General features: G+C 38.4%; 1 long non-coding RNA gene across 1 annotated transcript; it reads right to left on the minus strand.

The window, feature by feature from the left end:
* Nucleotides 1-3,804: 3,804 nt before the first annotated feature.
* On the minus strand, nt 3,805-22,497 carry LOC121065915. Its single transcript, XR_005817390.1, has 3 exons — nt 22,450-22,497; nt 5,369-5,417; nt 3,805-5,007 (listed from the first exon to the last, which is right to left on the minus strand). It is a non-coding gene; the product is annotated as an uncharacterized LOC121065915 (long non-coding RNA).
* Between the last annotated feature and the right edge of the window lie 297 nt (nt 22,498-22,794).

Genomic DNA, 22,794 nt, shown 5'->3' on the forward strand with positions numbered 1-22,794 from the left:
GCAAATGTTTTACTCTGATAATGCAACATCAGTCACTTGCCTGCGTGAAGAAAAGGAAAACTAGTACAGGTCTCCCCTGCACCTAAGCCCTGCCCCGTTCCCTGAGCTGCTCATAGCATACTGCAGGTACAAACAACCCTTGGGCAGCTTGCGAGGCTGTTGCTTCCTTCATCTGGGAGCTGCCTGCATGTTTTGCTCCCCACACAGCTGCTGTCCTGGCATCAGCCAGGAGATCGCATCCACTCACAGACCAAGGGTCCAGGCTGATGCACCCAGAGGCACACACACACACACAACATGCCCTTCTCCAGAGGGATGCCAGGAGCTTTGGCAGCGCTTGCTACCCAGCCAGCCCTTCTTCCTGTCTCTGGGGAAACGTGGCAGCTGTCAGACAAAACGTGCTGATTGGGAAATTAATGATGCAGCTGCCAGAGCCAAGAACCCAGCTATGCTGTCCGGCAGCCACTGCTTCTGTCCTCTGCCAATCCTCTCAAAAGGAGCACAAAACAAAAGGGTCTGTGGTCTTGTTAGCATCACAGTGAGGAAAATTACTTACACATCCAAAGTCTTCCACCACCTTTGAAAATCCAGTAATCCATTTAACAGGGTGTTGACTCAGAATTTCCTGTAGGAAATGCAGTTATTGTATAGGACAGCTGCAATCTTAGATGAAGCTTTGCACCTTCAAGATATTTTTAGCTTTTTCTGAACACTGCCTTTTTCGTTTCTTCAGATCTCACTACTGCGAAAAGCCAATTTTTACAAAAAGTTAATGCTAGATCAATAGCTAGCCTCTTATAGCAGCATCCCCTATTACAGATAGTGTTAAACAGACCCTGAGCAACACGTACTAGAGCTTTTGCATGAAAGCAACTTAAGTAACAAGAATCTTCAAAATTAGATTATTCCTCTATTCAATCATTAACCTTTGGTATAGTCTGGGAAACTGTAGATTTTTGATTTTTTTTTAAAAGGAGCTCTGGGAATTAGAGGGGGTTTGTTCACAGTTTAAGATAAAATGTTCAGCTGATGCACGTTGAAGGAATGTATGGAGGTGTGGAAATGTCTTAGCGGATAAGTCAAAAATATTGGATAAAACGTAAGAAAGGAGAGAAGAAACATCCCATAGAAGACATGCAGTGACAGCTGACAGGGTGTCTGGAGACAGCACATCACAGCAATGGCCTCACCAGAAGACATAGCTAGTATGAAGTTGGTTCATGGGATTTTGGGCTCTAGCTTACCATAGCTAGACAGAAGGAGAGAAAGAACTTTTACATGAAACTTTAATATCTTAGTGACAAGGAACATTATTCAAGACATGCAAACATAGGATATGAACTTCTTCGCTTTTAAAAATGAGTAAAACTCTAGCATCAAGTTTCAGTTGCTAAATGAAGAAGCAAAATCTCCTTTGGGATATTAGTTGCTGCCAATATAAGATAAAACCTTTAAGAATAGCATCCTATCCAGAGTCACATTACAAAATAACCTGCAGTAGCAAAGGCAGATGTGAAACTGGCATGGATATCAAAAAAAAAAGTTAACAGGGTAACACACATAAAGACCATGGGCAAAATGTCATGTTCTGGGTGACCACAGTAACTCATCTTCCTGAAGAGAGACTTCCCGTTCTCAAGAGTCCTGTTTTCAGAGATATGAGTACACGTATGTCCATCATCTTAAAGAAGACTCAGACCCCAAAGTCAAGCCATTAGTGCCGGACCTCACACTCCAGTTCGTAATAATTCTGGCCTTAAGTATGAGACACTGAAGATAAAAAGTTAAAACATTAAATGAAAATAATCTGTTGTATGAAATTTTTGTGATGAAGTACATCACATGCATGATGCATGGAGTACAATAGCATCCAAAACTCACACTCTCTCTTACTCTTATTCATAGATTGAGGGATTACTCTTATTCATACATGTCCTACATACAGATTTGCTATCACATAGATTTAGACCGTAGTAGCTTAATAGCATGGTTTAGAGTTGGACTTGTCAGTACTAGGTTAAAGGTTGGACTAGATGATCTTAGAGGTCTTTTCCAACCTGAATGATTCTATGGTTCCACGGTTCAATGTGCAATCCCACTCTACCCAGCTCTGCCAAAATACAATACAGTTTCACACCGTCTGATTGTTTTATTGTTCTCTGCCACCTTTGCTTCTTCTGTACAGATGGGATTGCTTTAATGAAAACACAAAGTTGCCTAACAATTTTTAAATGCTTCAGATGTAAACTTTGTGTTCTAGGTAAGGTAAGCTAGTGATAAATTCAGGTAAATAAGGTAAATAGATTTTTTTATTGATTTCAAAAGCCTTCTGTTATATAGATAGATGGAAAAATACTCAAGAGGACTCTTACTGCTGAATGCAACTCATTCAGTAGAATGAGATACTCTAAGGCTTTCTATAAACAGCAGCATTTCAACCAGCTGCTTAACTCTGCTTAACTTCTGATACTGGAAAGGAAAAAAAAGACTTCTGTGGAGCCTAATCCAAAAGAATGTGAGTATGGTAGACAGAAGCAGCCATCTCCAGCAACTGAGCTGATGAACTTTGACTCTCAGTTCAGAGCCAGCCCTGGCTTGCAAGACACTTTTGTATGAGGTCTGACCAGTTCCCAGCTTTTGCCTGCAAGGACTGAACAAGAATGATGAGTGAGAGGCAGTTCAGTGATTGAACCCGCATTTAGGTTTCCAGAAGAAGCTATTTGCAGTGTGTGCCAGGTATTTAAGTTCCCATCCCAGCTGATGGAGATTTAGTTGATACAGTCAGCGGAGATGCCTGCCCACATAGCTCATGAGATTAAGAGCTCTCTGGACTCCATTGACTGTAATGTTTTCATCTGTACTGAGTACAGCAGGAGCAGAGACACCTGTTTCACCTGTAGATACCTCCACAAAACACCTCAGTGTAGGCTGTCCATTTGCAAGCTGAACCCCACAGAAAGTCTCCTTCCTTCAGCTATAGTATTTTAATTCCAAGTTGTGGCACTTTGCAGCCGGACAAAGATGAAGATAAGTAAATAAAACACCTCAATATCTACTCCCTTACCTAACCTCTGTGTGTTCCCTGACTAAGTTTTCTTCTTCAGAGCTATCAGGATGGTACTTTCTGTGAGAAACACACTGACTTTCTAAATAAGTCATGATCCTTCTTTACGTTGCTTGAAAATGTGAAGTGCTGTTGCATATGACAGAATAAGCATTTCTGTATGCCTCATAGCAAGGTGTCTTTGAAATCATGTAGGCCTTAAAGCGAGATCTCTCCACTTTTAAATGAGAAAACCTAGCAGGAGAGCTTAAAAAGCATTTAGTATCCAGCCTCATCACCATCTGGTCAGATCTGATTATTATACAATCGAGAAATCTCCTGCTAGCTGCACCACGGGGGAATTTCTTAAAAGGCCTGCCGTTTACCATTTGTAACTGTAGCAGGGAATAAGTGGAATATATGACTAGTGTTTTGTGCCAAAATCGGAGGTGCTTGCTTTGGTTTAGAGACACTGATTATTCCACAACTAAACCAACAGATTCATGTAGATTAAACAATTTACATAAAGAAAAACTGCAGATTTGCAAAGTGTCATTAAGGCACCTGAACCAGACAGAACACTTACACCTGCACTTTAAATTGATCATAAGAGCTCTCGATGCCAACATGTGTGAAAAATGGTTCCCTTTAAGAGAACAGATGCTTCATTGTTAATAGAAATTTCACACACAAAAAATTAAAAGTTGTGGAAGACTGCCTGTTCAGCCCCATATATTCACAATGAATATTAGAAGCTCTTAATTAAACTCTATCCCATCAACTTCAAAACTGGGTTCCTGTATAAAGCAGACATTGCAAAAACACAAAAATAGGACAATGTTTAATCATTAATCATATATATAAATAATTTCAGTAATTGTTCTGGGAAAAAAGAGATCCAAAACTACCCATATACCAATATTTTCACACATGGATAGATAGGAAAAAGAACATCTGTGACTATCATGAATCTGGAAAGAAACAGTCATTGGCTAAAGCACAGATGAAAAACAAGAAACAAAACATAATGTGCTTCTGTATTTGACTATTTAGGAAAGTTCACAAACACAGAAAATCATAAAGAACTTTGATACCACAAAATATAATAATAAACAGGTATTATGTGCTCTAAAGAGCTATTTATAACTTAATATTAAATGAAACATGGTTCGGTTGGGACTGATTGTCTTGATGTGTGTATTTCCTTAATAGATTGAACTCTGTTTTCAAGTTTAAAACTTTTGAAAGTATATTCTGTTGTCAATGGGAATTAGAGCATCTCACAATTAGCAGCAACAGTTGTTCCTTTCCTGCACAAAGCAAATCACCCAGCCTAAAGACGACATTACCAAAGTAACTTTCTCTGTCCCTCTCACTCCTATAAACTTCTTAATTAGCAATGTTTTGGTGTTTTTTGTTGTGGTTATGCAAAGTCCATATTTTTACCTGGCAAGTCCATAATTTAACTGTTTCTCAAAGAGCCAACGTCAATCAGATAAAATCCTAATGATTTATAGTAAATCAAAGTCATCTATATCACAAGTTCATATACAATAACATGTTGAATTATTATCTTCAGTCTCACAGAACTACGATAAGTTCTAGGGCTAGAGGTAGCTGCAGACAGTATAGTAGAAATTGATATATAGTACTTTCTAAAGGCTTACAGTGCATTTACTAAAACGTCAAAAGCATCTAAACACAGAAACCTAAAACAGAAACATAAAAAGTTACTAATTATTTTAGTTTTTTTTTTTTTTTTTTTTTTTGTCATTTCTATTAGTTATATATTCTATTGCAATTCAGACTCTAATTTTCACATGGTCAGGCACATGTTCCAGCCAACAGTCATGTAGGAATGGCATTAGTCAATTCCTGGGATTAGGCTATTACCATGGGAGATGAATTCTGGGAGATTCACAGCTGTAGAACAGCTGGACTCTGCAGCCCTTGCTAGGCTCCATCTGCAAATGTAGAAGAAATAATGTGGTGATTAGGAATGGTAATGAGACTCTTCACATTTCTCCAGTTTAATATTAATTCATAGCTTGATATTTCTTTTTTTTTTTTTTTTTTAATTCCTCTCATACCCAAGGTCTGTGTGACAGCTTTAAAAAGAGTAGTTACTGTGATTCCTATTAATGTCATTCTCTGATCCTCTTACACTTTCAGTGCTATCAGCCTCTGAAGAATCAAGCAGGACTAAGCACTGCCTCATTGTTCCCTGTGTTTTGTAATTTTAAAGAAAAAAATATCAAATGCCAAAATACAGAACTGAGAATATTAATGTTGCATCCTTAATTCTACAACCCATCCAAGTCTTACCTGTTTTTACTTTTTTTTTTTCCTCTGGAGACAGCATCAGTGATCTGTCCTGTAAGAACAGAAACAAGACAGGTCTGGAGCATAAGAACCTGTCCTGTCTCACAGTGTCCAGTATCAGAGGCCAAGAATATAAGAGCAGGCCATAGTGACACTGCCCCAACAGAAGCCAGTTCTCTGTGACTGAGAGAATCACAACAGGCATCTTGGTATTTTATAGCATCCAATAAATTATGTTTTGAGTGAATTGGTCTCTTACCTTGCTTGAGCTTTTCTTATCTACACATAGGAAAAAACATTAAGGATGCAGTTCTTTTAAAAAGGCCCTCCTTCTGGTTTTCCATGCCTACTTACTAATTTCATTTGGTGTCTCTTTAAAAATTGAATTATAAGGTAAGAGTGAGTATCTTTTCCCTACTCAAGTTTTTCATGCTCCGTTATTGCATAAAGCCAATAGGTTGTAACATCATAATGCAAACGCTGGATGTGAGGTTCTTACAGAGTGGAAGGGCAAAAAGGAGTGGAAAGCTACATCTGCAGCCTTGGCCAAAGGAAAAAGAGGTAAAGCCTCATGGGAAAGAACAAGGTTATGCATGTATGAAAAATGGGTTCTGGATGGGCGTGAGAAACTGCTCAGCTCTTCCAGGTATATTCTTAAAACCTTTTGAAAAGGTACACCAGAAAAGGAACTCAAAACAGCCATCAATGCTTGGAAAAGAATTACAAATACTGAAGGTTTATAACAAGATTGTCAGATTACTAGTAAAAGAGTGAACCAGCAATCAATACAGCTTATTCCTCAACAACTATGAACGACAAGCAAACAGCAGAGCTTATCTTGCATCTTAGCATGTGAATGTTCTCAGATAATGTTCCAGTCTGAAAACAATTTGAAATAGTTTTTATACCAGCCTCTCAGCCAGCATCAGATTTAAGGTCTGGGATGTTTTATAGTAGGGGCATATTCTAACTAAAGCATTTCTGCACAGGTCAAATGATTTCACAGTGTATAACTTCAGAAAACCATGCAACATGTGAACTACAGACTCAACTTTCAGTATTTTCATTTAAAGCAGATCTTCATATTAAAGATCCTGCAAAAGTCTCAAACAATGAGACATTTTCTCAGTAACTTGAAACCATACTAAAAACACCTTTACAGCTTTATTATATGGTTCAAATACTACTTGTTAGTTATAAGCATGTAATTATTTTTTATTTTTTGGGGGGGAATTTAAATACTTTGAGGTACTGTCCAGTTGCATAAACTCAGCAAATAGTAGGAAAAAAAAAGCTCTAAGAATTTCTCTTCATTGTGGTTTGTGATTTTAAGTACATAAATTCCTCAAGGCAGGGCTTTTGCCTTGATGTAACTTAAATATTCACAATACCAGAAACATAAATTAATTTTGAAAAACAGTTGGGTCCAGAGGTATACATGTTAAATATCAACAAGGTCATCTACTTTTTAACCCTTATTCTCTTCATTGTGGAATTTACATATCTGTCTTCTTCATGAGCCCTGAAAAGGACATCCAGATGTTCTTCCAAGAAGACACAAAAACACAGCACATGTCTGAGGTCTGAGAAGATCAGTTCTCAGTGGGGTCAGAAACTCAGGACCCCCTGAGGTCTGAAGTGGGATGAACTCATAATCGAGAGAAGGAGGGCACAAAATTGCTTTGGCACATCAGGGCTAGAAATTATTTTATATTTTCCCTATATTTAGGTTTGCAAAGATATAGGTTATACAACAGTTCCAGACACTGGAATTTCAGGCTGTGACTAATCCGATCTTTACAGGTTGTATGTAACTGCACTGTGGTGCAGGGACCTAGCCGGATGATACCATACCTCCAATCCCTTTCATTCCTTTTAAATCAGGCGTTTTCTGCTATTCCTCTTGACCATGCATGAGAAAGCTACATACTGAGCATTAAGTGAAAAAATCTTGAACAGCCATCGTCAGTGACACAGTCAACAGGACACAGTCAACTCTAGCATATGCGGAGCAGATGCACTTAATTTTAGCCAAGGAGGTGCAAAGTTCTGCACTTGGGGAGGAAAGATGCCATGCACCAATGTGAGACAAAGTAACAGCCCTGCTAAATGGTCTAGTGTACATGCAATGCTCTCCGCAAAATAAAATGGCATCCTCAGCTACATTAGGAAAAACATGACCACCAAATCAAGAGACATTATTATCTGGCACTTCTTGGAGCTGGTGAGATCACAGCTAGAATAATGTGCTCAGATGTGGATCTCTCCTTCCAAGAGGGATATGAAGAAATTGGAAAAGGTCCAGGGGGAGTTGTCAAATCAGTCAGGAAACTTAGAGATCCTCTGGATGCAAGAGGAGCTGAAAGAGCTCAGCTTCAGTCTGACAAAGAAGATAAGCTAATATCAATCTAATAGCCTACAACTGCCCAAAGTTACAAAGATGAAGGAGACAAATTCTTCTTCATAGTGCCAGAAAACATGTCAAGAGGCAATGGTAACAAACTACAGCATTCCCAAGCTGCAAGGATGGTACTGCAGGAGTAGGACCCATCTCTTAGAGTACTACAGAAGTGTTGGAGGTTTTCAAGATTCAGCTAAGACACTACTGATCTAGCCAAGTGTTGGAATTACTACAATATCCTGTCAGAAACAGGTCTAGATGACTTCCAGAAATCATCTCCGCACATATGATTTTATGACAAGCAGATTGTTCATAACCAGCAAGATAACTTTGAGCATTATTCCAGTCCTTTTTTCTTTTTTACCCAAAAGGATATGGGTATTTGCTGAAGAGACCATATTGCACTAATCACACTTAGAAAATATGCATTTTACTTACATTAAAAATAAATAAATAAATATCACCTGGAAAAGTAATGCAGAAGATGTACAACTGATAGCTGGCATTACTTAAACTCTAATTTCCACATTATCATTAATCATTTATTTATTTATTCAATGATAAAACTCCTCTAATATCTCCAGGACATTAGAAAAAATACTTAATTTTCTTAAGTGAATACTCATCATTTCTAAAACAAATATTTAGATATGATACAGTATTTCTTTCTAAGTTTTAGACAACAAATACAATACAGATGTTATTGAATTTATTTTGCTCAACTCTTGAGCTACTTCACTGAAACATCTTTCCTGTGGATTTTCAGCTCATAAAAAATCTTTACCTTATTACATATAACTGAAAGACAAGTATGATTTATTTGTAGTTGACTCAGCTTATTTAGTTTTGATGCTTTGGATTTTTTACTGTTAGTCTAACTCAATCTAAGACTTCATGATATTCCCTTCCTGTGTTTTTCTGTCAGCAGTCTGTTTCAACAATAACCACCCAGAGAAAGACTTCTCCTGTCACATTTTTTTCTTCTATCACATTTTAGCAAGTGATCATAACTAAGGTCCATTTCCTAGAGTAAAATCAATGTTATTGATTAATTGAAGGGCACGGGGATTCTGCAGATTTTCCAATGAATGAGCATACACAGCAAGCGATTACATTCAGTTTCCAGTTTGGAAGTGGTTTGAAAAACTACCTTTAGGATCACAGAAATGCAGTTGCCTTCAATTGGCTGCAGAACACCAAAGATGAAATCATGAAATCAGTCAGATTCTACTCTGTAACCCAAAGAAACTCCAAACGGTTATGAAATTACTCAGGGTGTGCCATTGGTTGCCATACACATCAGACTAAAAGGGCAGTCCCAGCATTAAGTCCCAGCAAAGAGAGAGAGAAAAGCTAGTTGAATTTTGGTTTCCAAGCCAGCTTTAGGAACTACAAAGCATTTTTTACAATAAATATCTCAGAAAGACTGTCAGACTAGCTAGGCTCAGTTCCACACTTGCTGTTTTGCAGATCTCATCTTTGCACAGCCTGTCTGAAATTTACATCACAGTTGTATTTCAATGCAGATCAAGTATACAAGTATACCATATACCAAGATACCATTCTTCCACTACTAAAACAAAGTACTTGCCTACCATCAAAGAATAAAGGGGAACAGATCAACATTACTAAATCTTAGAAAGAAAAATTCCACAGAAAAATTCCGTGCAACCATGCCTGACTCCCTAAGAAAGTGTCCTTTCTGAAAGCAAGACCATTGCCCAGGAGAGGGTATAGAAATGACTCCTCTGTAAAGTTCACAGTGATCTGTAGACTTCCTGAGACAGAAGTGGTATTTTCTTCTTAATAATAGTCCTGGACTGACTTAACCATGAGTTTGTTCATTTGCTTCTTAGAGATGTGAAAGCTTCTAACATCTATTTTTAAGGTATGGCCAACCACCCCTCAGTTGACCAAGTCTGACATGAATAGTTACTGTCTTCTGTCTGCTTTGAAACTGAGACCTGATCATTCTATTCAGTAACTCCTAATTCTTTCACGAGAAAGAGAGACCATGAATCCTCATAGCTTATTTATCCTCTCTGCTCTAACCATCATTCCCCATCAGCCCTAGTAGGGGGAGGTCTAGTCAGTCATTTCCTCAGATGAAGTATATTTCATACCACTGATCAGCTTTTCTTGCCTTCTCAGTACTTTTTCTGCTTATACCATGCAATTCTGGTATTAGGGAAATTACTATCACACCGAGTTCACAGTTTGGAATACAGATTTAGCCACTAACATAATCATGTTTACTTTTTCTTTCCTTCAGTTCTTTTTGTAACAATGTCTGAAACTGTTTGCTTCACCTGCAATCAAACACTAAGCTGAAGTTTTTGTATTAGATTTCCAAAAATCTCTTTCCTAAGTGGTGATAGCTCGTTCATAGATCATTTCTATGCCTGTAAAATAAGGATTGGGTGTCCCTCATATACATCTTGGGTCCATCAGCACTGAATTTCATCAATTCATCACCTGTTCATTCAGCACTGTGAAATTCTTTCCAGCTGTTTGCAGTCAGCTTTTTGTTTTTCATCAGCAAACCATATTCTATCCATTTTTCATATCTAGCTGTCTCATCACTTCATGACCATGTTTAATTTATATTTTAAGGCATTTAGCTTTTACAGGCCACCCAGCTATGCATTTATATTAATGTCAACTGTAAATCAACACTTACTGACACATTGTCATGATCAGTAGGCATTTTGTAGCTAGATTATAAAATGCCTAATACTGAGACCACACTACCTAATCTGAAAACTTGATTTTCTAATCTGCAATGAATATAAAATCACTATTGCTCCTCTTTTACTCTTTTGGGTAACAAACAAGCTATTAACCATTTCAAAATAACCATCAATCTTACATTTCAGGGAATTATACAGCTCTACACTTTGAAATGAATATTGTTAGCTTGCTTTTGGGAAAAATATATATATTATTCAGTATAGAATCACAGAATGGTTGAGGACAGAACAACGCTTTGGCTAAAGCACTTTGAACTTCTCAACTTAGGATAATTTAAATTAATTCAAAATAGAAATTCAATATATCTCATTCAGTTGTTAACCTAACAAGCTAGAGCACTGAAAAGCAAAAATAATAAAAAAACAAAACCACCTTCCACCCCATCCACCTTCTTCTACGTCCTCCTCATGAGCAGCACAGGGGAAACGGGGCATGGGGGCTGCAGTCAGTCCCTGATGCTTCGTCTCTGCCGCGCCTTCAGGGTCACTCTCTGCCCCTGTTCCATGTGGGGTCCCTCCCACGGGATGCCGTCCTTCCCGAACTGAGCCTGCAGGGGCTGCCCACAGGCAGCAGCTCTTCAAGAACTGCTCCCACATGGCTCCGTACCACAGGGTCCATCCCCCAGGAGCAAACTGCTCCAACACGGGTCCCCCACAGGATGCAGCTCCCCCCAGACCCCCTGCTCCTGCATGGGCTCCTCGCCACGGGCTGCAGCTCCGGCCCTGGGCCTGCTCCTGTGGGGGCTCTCCATGGGCCGCAGCCTCCTCCAGGCCACATCCACCTGCTCCACTGGGGGCTCCTCCACGGGCTGCAGCATGGAGATCTGCTCCATGTGGGACCCATGGGCTGCAGGGGGACAGCCTGCTCCACCGGGGGCCTCTCCACAGGCTGCAGGGGAACTTCTGCTGCATGCCTGGAGCACCTCGTGCCCCCTTGCTGCGCTCTCCTTGGGGGCTGCAGGGCTGCTTTTCACTTCTCAGTCTCCCAGCTGCTATCATGTCATCAGTTTGTTTGTTTGTTTGTTTTTGTTTTCACCCGTTCCTTAAATTTGCTCTCCCAGAGGCCCAAGAAGCGTCACTCATGGCTCAGCTCTGGCCAGCGGCTGCCCTTTGGAGCCAGCTGAAACTGTACCTTTTCTGGCATGGGGCAGCTGCTGGACCCTTCTCACAGAGGCCAGCCCTCCAGCCTCCCACTACCAAAAGCTTGTCACATAAACCCAATACAACAATATCAAAAACACTTCACTCGGCTAGAATTTGTATGTGGCCATTTCAAACATACAATATTGCTTAGCCAAGACACAATCTTGATTCACACAGGTGTGATTGCATGATTGAAGTCTAGGTGGGGTTAAGTGAAGAGTCTTTAAATGCTCCATTCTTAAGTGCAATGCCCAACACTCAAACACGTGTGCCTATCTGCTTGCCATATTGAGATAGATGTTTTTAAACAATGGAAGGAGACTGGTAAAAGGTTACCCTTTATGGTACACATGCACCTACTCACTCATTAAAAACTAGAAAACAAGCAAACTCAACACTGGTTTGAAAACTACAGTTCTCTCACCAGAACTCACTGGCCATCTGGTGTATTTAATGAACTGCCAGTAAAAATAAATTTAATTATTAACTGGACTCATATACGTATTTCTTAGCCGCTAAAAAGTCTGAGATCTCAATGCTACATGATTACTAATTTTGAATATTTTCATTAATCCAGTTCACATACCATTTACCATCCTTCTTAATGATGCTTTTTTTCTGGGTTTGATCTTTTTCTCCCCACTGTTCTCACATCTTTCCTCTAATTGTTGCTGATTCAGTGACTATTTTTAGATTGAAAGGAAGAACAAACAACTACTTTTAAGATAGCTTTGGGTCATTAAAAGAAATATGGTCAAATATGTGTAGCCACCCCTGAAGCTCTCTACAACAGAGAATGAGGAAACATAAATGGATTTATTAGCATGTTTTGCATTCTTGGACTTTCTAGAAAGCAGGTTCATATACCAGCCTTGAATCTTTGTGCTAATCTGAGTGACTTAAAGTATTGCCATGTATCTGCTCCATGCTAAAATTTTCTTGCAGATCTTGAAAACTATTATTATAATATTTATGAGATATTCTAACTTTTTTTTTCCAGGAGTTATTTTTAAACTTAATTTTAAAATATATTGGAATTATGAGGAATTTGTGATATAAGATGACCTGTGAAGTGAAGAACTGTGCCCTACTTTGAGTGTTTTTGGATAATAAGCTGGAGAAAATTGCTTTAAGCAAAAAAGAAATGTGTTTTTAACATCAGAATAACTAGATTATCATCTGTCTGGAAAATCATCATTGTTTGCTACTCATTATTCGTAGTCAATCAAATAACATTTTTGGAGAACTAAAAACAACCTATCGCTTTTGCAGAAAGATCAGGCAGCAGTGTACTAATCAGCTAAAGACTGTAGAGGCAAGCCTCTAAAGAAGACAACTCTAGGTGTCTTTAAGTGTTTTAGGCATTTGAATTACACAACAGGAGACATAAATTTATAATCTATAAGATTATACTGTATAAAATTCTGCCCCTCTTGAGTTCTCCAATTGTTGCTTCTTTTCTAGAGTCATGGAAGCTAAAGGGGGTCTTACCATTCACTTCAATTGATATAACTGATCAGCAGTTTAGTCAGTCTATCAACAGATAATAGGGCAGAGAAATGTGTTATAAAGCAAACAAGCATAGTTAAAAGGCAAGAATCCACCCTTTTCTGTATCTCAAAATGCTGACAAAGGTACTGTTTTTTGACTTATGCACTGAAAACTACAGAAAAATTTAATAAATACAGATTTAGATTTTTCAGAAAAATATGTAGCAGGCCCAACAGCAAAATTGGCTGCAAGTAGCTTTCCTAGATAAAATTACAAGAGTATTTTGCTGTACTGCTAGAGAATATAACATGCTCTCTTAAGTCAATAAAGAAATTTCCATTGACTGAAATGATACAGTTTTAGGCTTTATCTTCATGCATAACTCTAATGGCAAAAGAAGCTGTATGCATGCAGAAAAGAATAAACCTATTAGTTTGCTTGGCAGGATGTTAAGTAAATATCCTCTTTTTAATAAGATATCATTCCATTTTTACAGAGTTCTGCACTGCATATCTGTGACATTCAGAGCACTGCATTTAGCGTAGGAGAAGATGCTGTTAGTGTGAAGGTTGCTGTTAAACATGAGCAACTAATCTTTAGCTGAGCATAAAGATTGCCAATATGTATTTTTAAAATTGTTTACCTAAACAGTAAGAATATTTGTACTCCTGCCTGCTCCTAGCTGTTGATCATGCATTGCTGCTGATAGCAAAGATATATGAGCTTTAAGACTCATCTTCTCTAAGGTGCTTTCTACTCCTCACTAATGCTTATCCTTGTACCTACCTTCATTCACATTACATTTGTTTTATAATCTGCTAAAGAAAAAATTGAGAGCAACCAAACTATGAATCAGTGAAATAACACATTACTTTCATTTATTTCTTGTATTTTATAAGAATTAACACTTCCTGATTTACTAGTCACTAAATCTAAGCACACCATATGCTAGAGAAATAAACATCACCAAGACTGTACATAGGAAAACCATTAGGAAAAATCTGCGTTCTGGTGTTTTGCTATTGCTATTTAGTTAATCAGCTTAATCTATGTAAAACTGGTACTCACGGCATAAATAATAAGATCTGAAAGTATTTTGGCTGTCTGTGGGCTGAGATAACTGTCTATCAAGGTGACCAGAGTAGTCTCTTCACTTCCTTCTATTCTCTTGACTATCATCTGTTTTCTTATTCTGAGGGTATGTCAGGTTTAAACAATCCTGAGACTGTTTCTCTGTTCCTTTAGGCCAGAAATCTGCAGTTGTGAACTGCACCTGGAGCTGAACCTGACCCAATGTCCCCTGCTCCGTCAGGCTGTTTTATCATACAACAAGCTCCCTGGGAGCGAGGCCATCTCCCTTCTGGGCTCGTATAGCATCTAGCACCACAGAAACCTGGGGTCCAAGAGAGGGACTCCCAGGTGCTATAAACATGAAAAGAACAGCCAAAACAGTGGCACTTCATGAAATGCCATCACCATTTAATTTCCCAGAGGCTTAGCTGATTTGAGAGACTCCATCTCAGTGTGCTTTGCATAATTGCCTCTCTCATAAATGGCTTCCTCCACCACTAGTCCCATCCCTGGCTAACTTGTTAATTAACAGGGTTTTTTTCTGCTGACAACCAGGACAGGCTCAGCAAATTCCTTAGTATCTGTAGACTAATTTGAAAGCTACTGATCATTACATTCACTGCTAGCAGGGAAAAGGCCTCCGTGCAGCCTTTGAATTCTGGCCTGTGCAGATACCAACATCTATTTTGACACAGGTATAAATAGTTGGCTTTGTCCAAAAAATATTGTTGACTATATTTTGTTTTCTTTTAAAGTGTCAACATTTTCACAGAGGTTACTTTTTCACTGAAAACCAAAATTCTTAGTAGTGAATTTAAATACCTTAGTAGTGAATTTAAACCTCAAAAAGTTTTCTATTCAAAAAAAAAAAATGCTGCTTTTTTATTTGCCTCAGACCTTTCCTAACAATCCCACTCACAGACTATTGATGTGTTTATCTTAAATGCTCTGTTTTTCTTCACTTTAAGATATTTTCAGCAAATACTGAATTCTCAGTAGAATATAAGAGAAATTAACTATTTCTAAGATAGACCAAACTTTATACAAGTAGTACTTTGAGATGCATAGCATTCCCATTCCTACATGAGGAAAGCAAGACACAAAGTAAAAGTTCATTAAAGATATAATAAGGAATTTCTGAGTCAGTTGGATTTCATTTACAATGTGATCGATCTTTATAATTCAAATAATTATTCTTTAAACCTTTTGAATTTTAATTGTTACTTCTCTTCCTTTCATGCATCACTTAATTGCCTTTTTGGAAAGAAATAATCAATGTAAAAAAAAAAAAACAGACTTTATAACTCATAAAAATGTATTTCCATAAAGATTGATTAAACTTTTGGAAAGTGTTCCAACTTGAAAGTAATATCCTTGAGGAGTGTGTCTTCACTTGAATGGAAAACACCACTGCAGTCATGGCCTTGCTTCTACTACCAGGAACAGACAGTACCACAGCTACAGGTGAAGCCAACATGGTGCACAACCGTTCAATACCTCCAAAAATAAGGCCCCTAAACAGCTCCTCCCCCTTCTCCAGCTCTGCAGTATCACTCAGAAAAGTTTGGCTAATCTTACTCAGAGATACGAGCAAAGGAAACTCAATCACATCTTGTTGGGAACAGTTGTTGCAGCCAAAATAAAATATAGGTGAACTGACTTTACTCACTCCCAATTGGAATAACATATTTAACAGCCTTTCCTCAGGTGAACCTAACACACTTTTTGCTTTCAATTAGCACCAAGATGTTGTTAAGAATGTCTATACTGACCCAGACCTGTCACACACAGACCATTACCTTAACTGCAGACAGACGCGCAGACTGGCACGGAAGAGAAGATAAACTCCTCAGTAGAGAAGGAGAGGCTTTCTAACACCAAATTGTTAAACAGCATTGTAAAACCTCTCTCTTGAGGTTCTCTCTTTCTTCTACTGCTTTCTTTTAGCATTTACCCTCATAATTCTGGGAATTCATCATACCTATATCTGTTAAATTAGTTGTGTTTTTTTCTTTTAATTCCAAAATGAAGAACAATGTCATGGAGATAGGAACGTGATAGCAGTTCCAGGAGGGACCAGCCTGTGCACTATCTCTGCTGGCAAACAGAAGCAAAAAGCAGACCTCCAGGGATAGGAGCTACCCACAGTAGCTTCCAGTGCTTCCTTGCCCAGCCCCAACACCCAGAGCTCCACTCCCCCTCCTGCCAACCTCAGATCTCTGCAAACCTTCCCAAATACCTACAGACTCCTCTGTCTTCTGTTCCATTCAACAGTCTTCCTCCATTCTCCTTGAAACCAAGGCTACCTGAGCATTCAGTCCAAACCCTCACATGCTTGCTCAGTCCAAACCCTCACATGCTTCACTACCCTTCCTTTGTCTCTCCCATGTAGACAGATTTTCAATCCACCTTCATCTGAGCTTCCCTACCCTTCACACCCCAATAAGCTTTCTGTGCTTCTGTTCCCTTTCTTGTTTTACATCCTCTGCTATGAATCCATCTCCCTGCCTACCCCCATCCCCTAAGGGGTTTTGCAGCTTCGGCTCCCCATTTTGGAGCCTAGCTGCCAGGGCTGCCACCAGAGCTTCAGAGCAAAATCCTCATTGTACTTCTCCCAGTTTTTGAAATGCACTGAAACTTTATTAACCACCATATACAGCCTGGCCCTGACCATTCCCTCCCTCACCCTCTGCAAATGTGTGCTTTTTCATATGACAAAAATCCATCCAAGTGCCATTCTGAAGGCAGAAAAACAGCATACACAAGGAAAAGCCGTAAGGTAAGGCTCCTTATTCTTGTAAAACTACAGGAAACACCTTATAAGTCCTAGAATTTAATTCTACCAGGTCTGAAAAAGTATTTCCATTCCAAGTTTTGAATTTGCCATATTTTAGAAAAATATCTATGCTCTTTTTTATGAGGTAGTGAGAGCAGAATTTCTTTAGCTAACATCTCTAAACTGTTATTTATATAGTTTTCTTTCCTTGGCCTTTGTACAAGTCTTCCTAAAATAGACACTCCCCATCTTTTCGGCACTATCATTACAGAGATTTTCAAACACCTAATCACACTATAACCTTTTTCTGATTGCTTTTTAGTTTAACAATATTACTCCTAAGGTAGGATGGCAAGTCTTTGTGCAGTAGTTCATGTGTGGGTAATAGCATATATTAATTTCTATATTCTTCCTTATTTGCCTTAGTATCTTGTTTGTTTTTATCACCAGAGCACTGATCTTCATTAGGCTGTCCACAAAGTTATGCAGCTACATTCACAAGAACTGTGGTCAGGTACAATAATAGGGAGTTTAAGGTGTCTGACTGTCATTTCAGAAGTGCTTCTCTAAAGCTGTGCCAAAGATAAAACAGCTAATTAACCCGTCAATAAGTACAGATCTGTCCACTAAGGGGTTAGTGTACTTGGGCTAATCAGACCCAGACAGTTTTTGATCCCTTGCTGCAGGTCAATAAGCTGGTGTCCTTTTTCCCTTCACTATATATTATTTGGCATTCACTGACCTTGCGCTTACTTCACTACATGTTGTATAATTCTGAATTTTACTATTCTAAATTTGCAGATGTGTGCAATCTGCAGATTTGACGAATGGCCTAATCTCTTGTATATACACCTTCATGCCTTCAATAATTATGGAACTTTGGAGCACCCAGCTTATGTCACGACAGAAGTGCACAAAAGGTGAGAAGCTAAGATAAAAAAGGATATCTGATTACTCTGAAGTATCTAACCATGTATAGTTTTAGTTATTCTGATGGCAACACTTCAATGACTATTAGGTTCTTTGCCTTTAAACAATTATCTTTTGCAGGAGAAGACACAAAATGAGATAAACAGAAACAGTGGCTGATCCAGATGACCTAATTTAGCTGAGGATTTTCCACTGGGATTTAATGGAATATGAATTACATTCTATTTTAATTAGCATTTTGTCCCCAAAAAACATCCATCTAAACCCTTAATATCATGAGCCATATCCAGTCTTGACAACTAGATGTCATTGGTTGAAAACTACATATTCAAATGTAGGAGAAGATTATCGGAAAGAGATTTTAGTGTATAGTTTGTAGGATGAGAGTAAGCCCTTGAAAAGATCAATAACATACCTTTTGGGGTGAGGAGAGGGAACTCCAGACTGCCCTCACCAAAGAGCAGGATTCTGCACTAAGGCTGCTGCAGGAGGAAAGCTCAACATAAATGATTTAGCAGGGCCACAGGTAAAAGGAGACCATGAAAAGGTTCTGAAAGGGTGTGGCAGGAGAGGGAAAAGCAGTCACCAACAAGGGAGAGAGAGAGCATGCATTCTTGCCAAGGAAGGAGGAAGGGAAAAAAAAAAAATAGGAAACAGGGTTTAAATACATCAGCTGGTGGGAGAGAGCACAGAAACTAGCCAGCTGTTTAGGCTATAGAAATTTATTGCTGCCAAGAGAAAGGTGAATGCCCTCTGCCCTACCCTTCCTCCCTGAGTGTAATGCAAGGAAAAATTCCTTTAAAAAGGTTAGCCAGAGCTATGGTGATGTCTGTTATATTTGGCTTATTTGAGGTAGCTCAGAAACTATTTAGTACAATAAAATGAGACATGATGAACTGCATTTAAGAGTTAGAAACCCTTGCTGAACACAGAAGAGAGAAAATCAACTATCTGTGTGATCTACTACTCTATGGGATAAACTCATATAAACAATCATACTTGCCTAATAAACCAAAAAACAGGCCAATTCATGGAAGAGTGTGGAGCCATTACTGACTCCTTATTAACTAAGTGCAAAGTTGTCTAAAATGCTCCTCCTGCTCCAGACTCCAGGCTTATACTCCAAGTGCTCCTCTGTGAAACAGGGTGTGAACAAATGTCTCATCCATTCCAAACCTCTGACAATAGGTACAAATGACTAAAAACAGATGCTCTCTGTACCTGTTTGCATGTTCTTTACATGTTATACAGTTCGGAAGCATTTTCTTACAGATGTTTAATGATCCTATATTCTGGCTAATTCTCAGGGGTAATTAAGATCTAGTTCTCCCTCAGCTCTGGGCTTCATGAAGATAGAGGAATTTTAGACTATAAATGAGATAAAAAATTGAAGATGGAAAACTAGGTCCATTAAAGAAGTGTTGAATATTAATCTGTAGTTTCTTAGGTTCCAGCTTTATTGTTCCAGCTAAAGTTGTACTATATGGAGGTGTTATTTGAGGATTTCCAGAAAAAAAAAAAAAAAAAGATAGTAAAACAAATATAAACAAGAAACAAAATTTTAATTCTTTCTCTTTCCAAAACCCTTACTAAATTCACAAAGAATCCAAATTTAAGAGAATAAAATAGCACAATTAAATTAATATACAGCATTTTGGTTTGCCTTGCATGTATGAATTGCACTCATTTGTGATTTAATTTGTTAGGAGAAGAGTCCTGATAGAGCCTACTAAAGGAAAATCCACTCTTGCATTCACTCATTGCTTTATTGTAGACCAATGTGAACACAAAATGTCCCAAGAATGCTTTAGGGGGATACAAGCTTCATTAGAAAGATAATCCACTGCAATATGATAAAACATAAGGTAGCTATTCACTCTACCATGGCACAGATGAGGACTTTATTTTAAACCCATAGCAGATTGAATTTTTGCATGATGTTTTCTTTAAACTGCCTTACTTAATCTAGAAATACATTAAAACACTCATCTGCCAGCTGTGCTGGTTTCAGCTGTAGCAAATTGATGATTAGTATCCTCCTGACGTTATTTTCTTCACATGGAATAAAAAACGACTGTCACAGGATTACAGAAGAGGAAAAAATGTAAAGTTCATTATGTCTTGTCTTTTGTTTTTTTATTTTACCCTTGAATTATTTTAGTAATTAACAGGTCTGCTACAATTAAGCAGATTTGCAAATATCTCTAGTGCAGAAATGTAAAAAGCCATGTTTGCCAAGTTAAAAAAAAAAAAAAAAAACTGCCACTAACATTTCAATCTCACTGATTTGTAGATATGCCTTCCATAGCAAACTAAAATGATTGCATTCAGTGTGACGGCTTGTGATGTTCTGTGATACATTGATGGTCAAATCCAGCCCACTGACTTCAGAAGGAGACAAGAATTTTTGACTATATATGTTCTTCATGCTTAGTCTCCAAGGTCACTTCAAGAACTCTCTGTACCAGTTCAAGACTGGACTGGCTACACTTTGTATTTAAAGATCTGGATATACTGCTAAGTGCAAAGTGTTCAGTCTGCTAGGATTTTTCTTTTCCTTTGGTATAGATGACACAGGCATCAAAACCTCTGACCTAAATGCAAGCAAAAATGTTATTTTTATTCAATTATTTCTAAGCATATATTGCATACAATTTCTGAGCATAGCTGTTCACGTGCCATGTTTACAGCCCTTAGTCCAGTTAAGCTACAGATATATTAGCAAGCAGTGCAGAACAGCAGAAGTGGCTTTATAAAGTGAAATAGCTGTTGAGGACCTGATCTGTTCATATTGAATGTTTTTTTCTACATGAAATTAGCTGTGTTCTGCTCTCACAGACTGACTTCCAATTTGCTACTGGTGAACTCCTGGGATGCATCTCCCATATAATTTCATACAAAGGTAATCAACCCAGTTCATGCACTCTGAGACTGCTGCACAGTGACAACCAAAGCACACTGCACAAGTACAACTCAGAAATTCATGAGATTCACTGGAGATTCATAAATATCCTCTAAGGCTTGATCCCTCCCTCAAAGCTACAACCTCCTGGAGTCCTGCTCTATATTTCTGATGCCTGGACCTCAGCCATGATAGGCTACACTGGATCCCACTTTACGTCTCATCACACCAGGTTGCATTACAAGATTTTCTTTTTTTTTTTGGCACAGCCCATCAGGATTAGGTTTCTACCAGAACAAATTACAGAACCGCTTTCAGCATGCCACTTTACCTTTCACTTCAGAATGGGTGGGCGGGCTTCAGATATCTCATAAAAATCCCAGGTGAGACCTCTGCTACCTGTGTCCTCCTGACATGGCTTCTTTTGTAAAGAAGTTACAGGTTGAAGCTCCGTATGATGGTACTGAGCTTCTACCAGATACTACTAGATACTGATGGACACATATGTCCATCATCACTGACCTTCAGCAGTTGCCAGGAGGTATTTGCGGTAAGTGGAGCCTCCATGGTTATTTTGTCTTTGGTCATTTTGCTGAAGCATCAGCAGCAGGACACAACCAGGGCTGACTCTGACAGTAGTTTTGCAATGTGGGCACTCCTCTGTTTGATCGTAGTCCATTGTCTCTTTTCACATATATCATCAAAAAAACATCGCATAGGGTTTTTTTTGCTTTTTCACCTAGGGGCAGATCTGAGTCAATGACCTTAAGTTGAAGGGCTCTGTATTTCACTATCATGCTTCCCAAGAGATGTTGTAACACAGGCTGCTGAAATTCCTAAAAATAAAATTTGTCTAGACCATCATTGAACAAACTTCATTTTAACAGCAAACTAGCACTACTCTGGCTTACCCACACAGAGTGGCTTTACTTTTAAAGACAGAATTGTGGTCTTCACCCAGATCACTGCATATATTTTTCCTGATGTTATTTTTTTCCTTCCTATCAGAAAAAGATCCAGCTCAAAGCTTTTTCAAAAGCAGGTAGGTGGAGAAAATTGATTTTTCTCATATGACTTTAAATTAAAAAAAAAAAAAAAGCATGGCTTATAGAAGACTATCATCATACCTCAGGCTGGTAAATAGACTAAGTCCATTGACATAGTTTCTACTTTTCTGCCACTAATCCAGGGGCAACATTAATGTCATCTGAAGTAATCACGGAAAATCTGAAGTGTAGGCTGTTTGTGGCACTCAGACAGGAATGAGAATGGAGATGCAGCCTACAGTACAAATAATATAGCATCACAGTGAATATACATACTTAGCTTCCAAAATCCTGAAAGTGAAAGGGAAGAGTTAGAGGAGCTCTTAGAGAAGCAATAGGAACTGAGCCTTGGTATGGAAAGTGAGGTGAAAAATATATATATATATATGAAGCAGGGAAAAAAAGAATAGCATGGCAACCAACTGAATATTTGAAATACCTTCTAGATACCTAGCTAGGATATAAGGAATAAATAGGAATAACTCAAAGGTTTAACTCATTCGTATTACTCATATCAGAAAATCATAGTGAAATATAGTAAGTATACAAGGAAACCACCTTGAGAGAGGAGTACCTGAGAGATGCAATGGTAGAGGCGTTATTTATCACAAGTGCTTTCTGAACTTCAGAACAAATACCTGCAATGAAAAAGTTTTAATGTGTCTGGTTGAGATAAAAAGGAGGAAACGGCATTGTTGTGGCAATAACTCCACTATTAACAAGAGGCTCTTGAATACGGTTGTTCAGAGACAATGCAAAGAGAACTCAAGAGAGGTAGACCATTGGTGACTGGATGGCTGGGATCATGACTTTCGTGTCTGTATTTTGTAACAGCTACACAGTGGAGCAAAGAATGCTTGTTGTATGTGTTGGAGACATTTTTTTCTTTGGAAGGTGGATGACTAGGACAATAATGACT

Source organism: Cygnus olor, chromosome 2, assembly GCF_009769625.2.
Source record: "Cygnus olor isolate bCygOlo1 chromosome 2, bCygOlo1.pri.v2, whole genome shotgun sequence".
Classification (NCBI taxonomy): Eukaryota; Metazoa; Chordata; class Aves; order Anseriformes; family Anatidae; genus Cygnus; species Cygnus olor.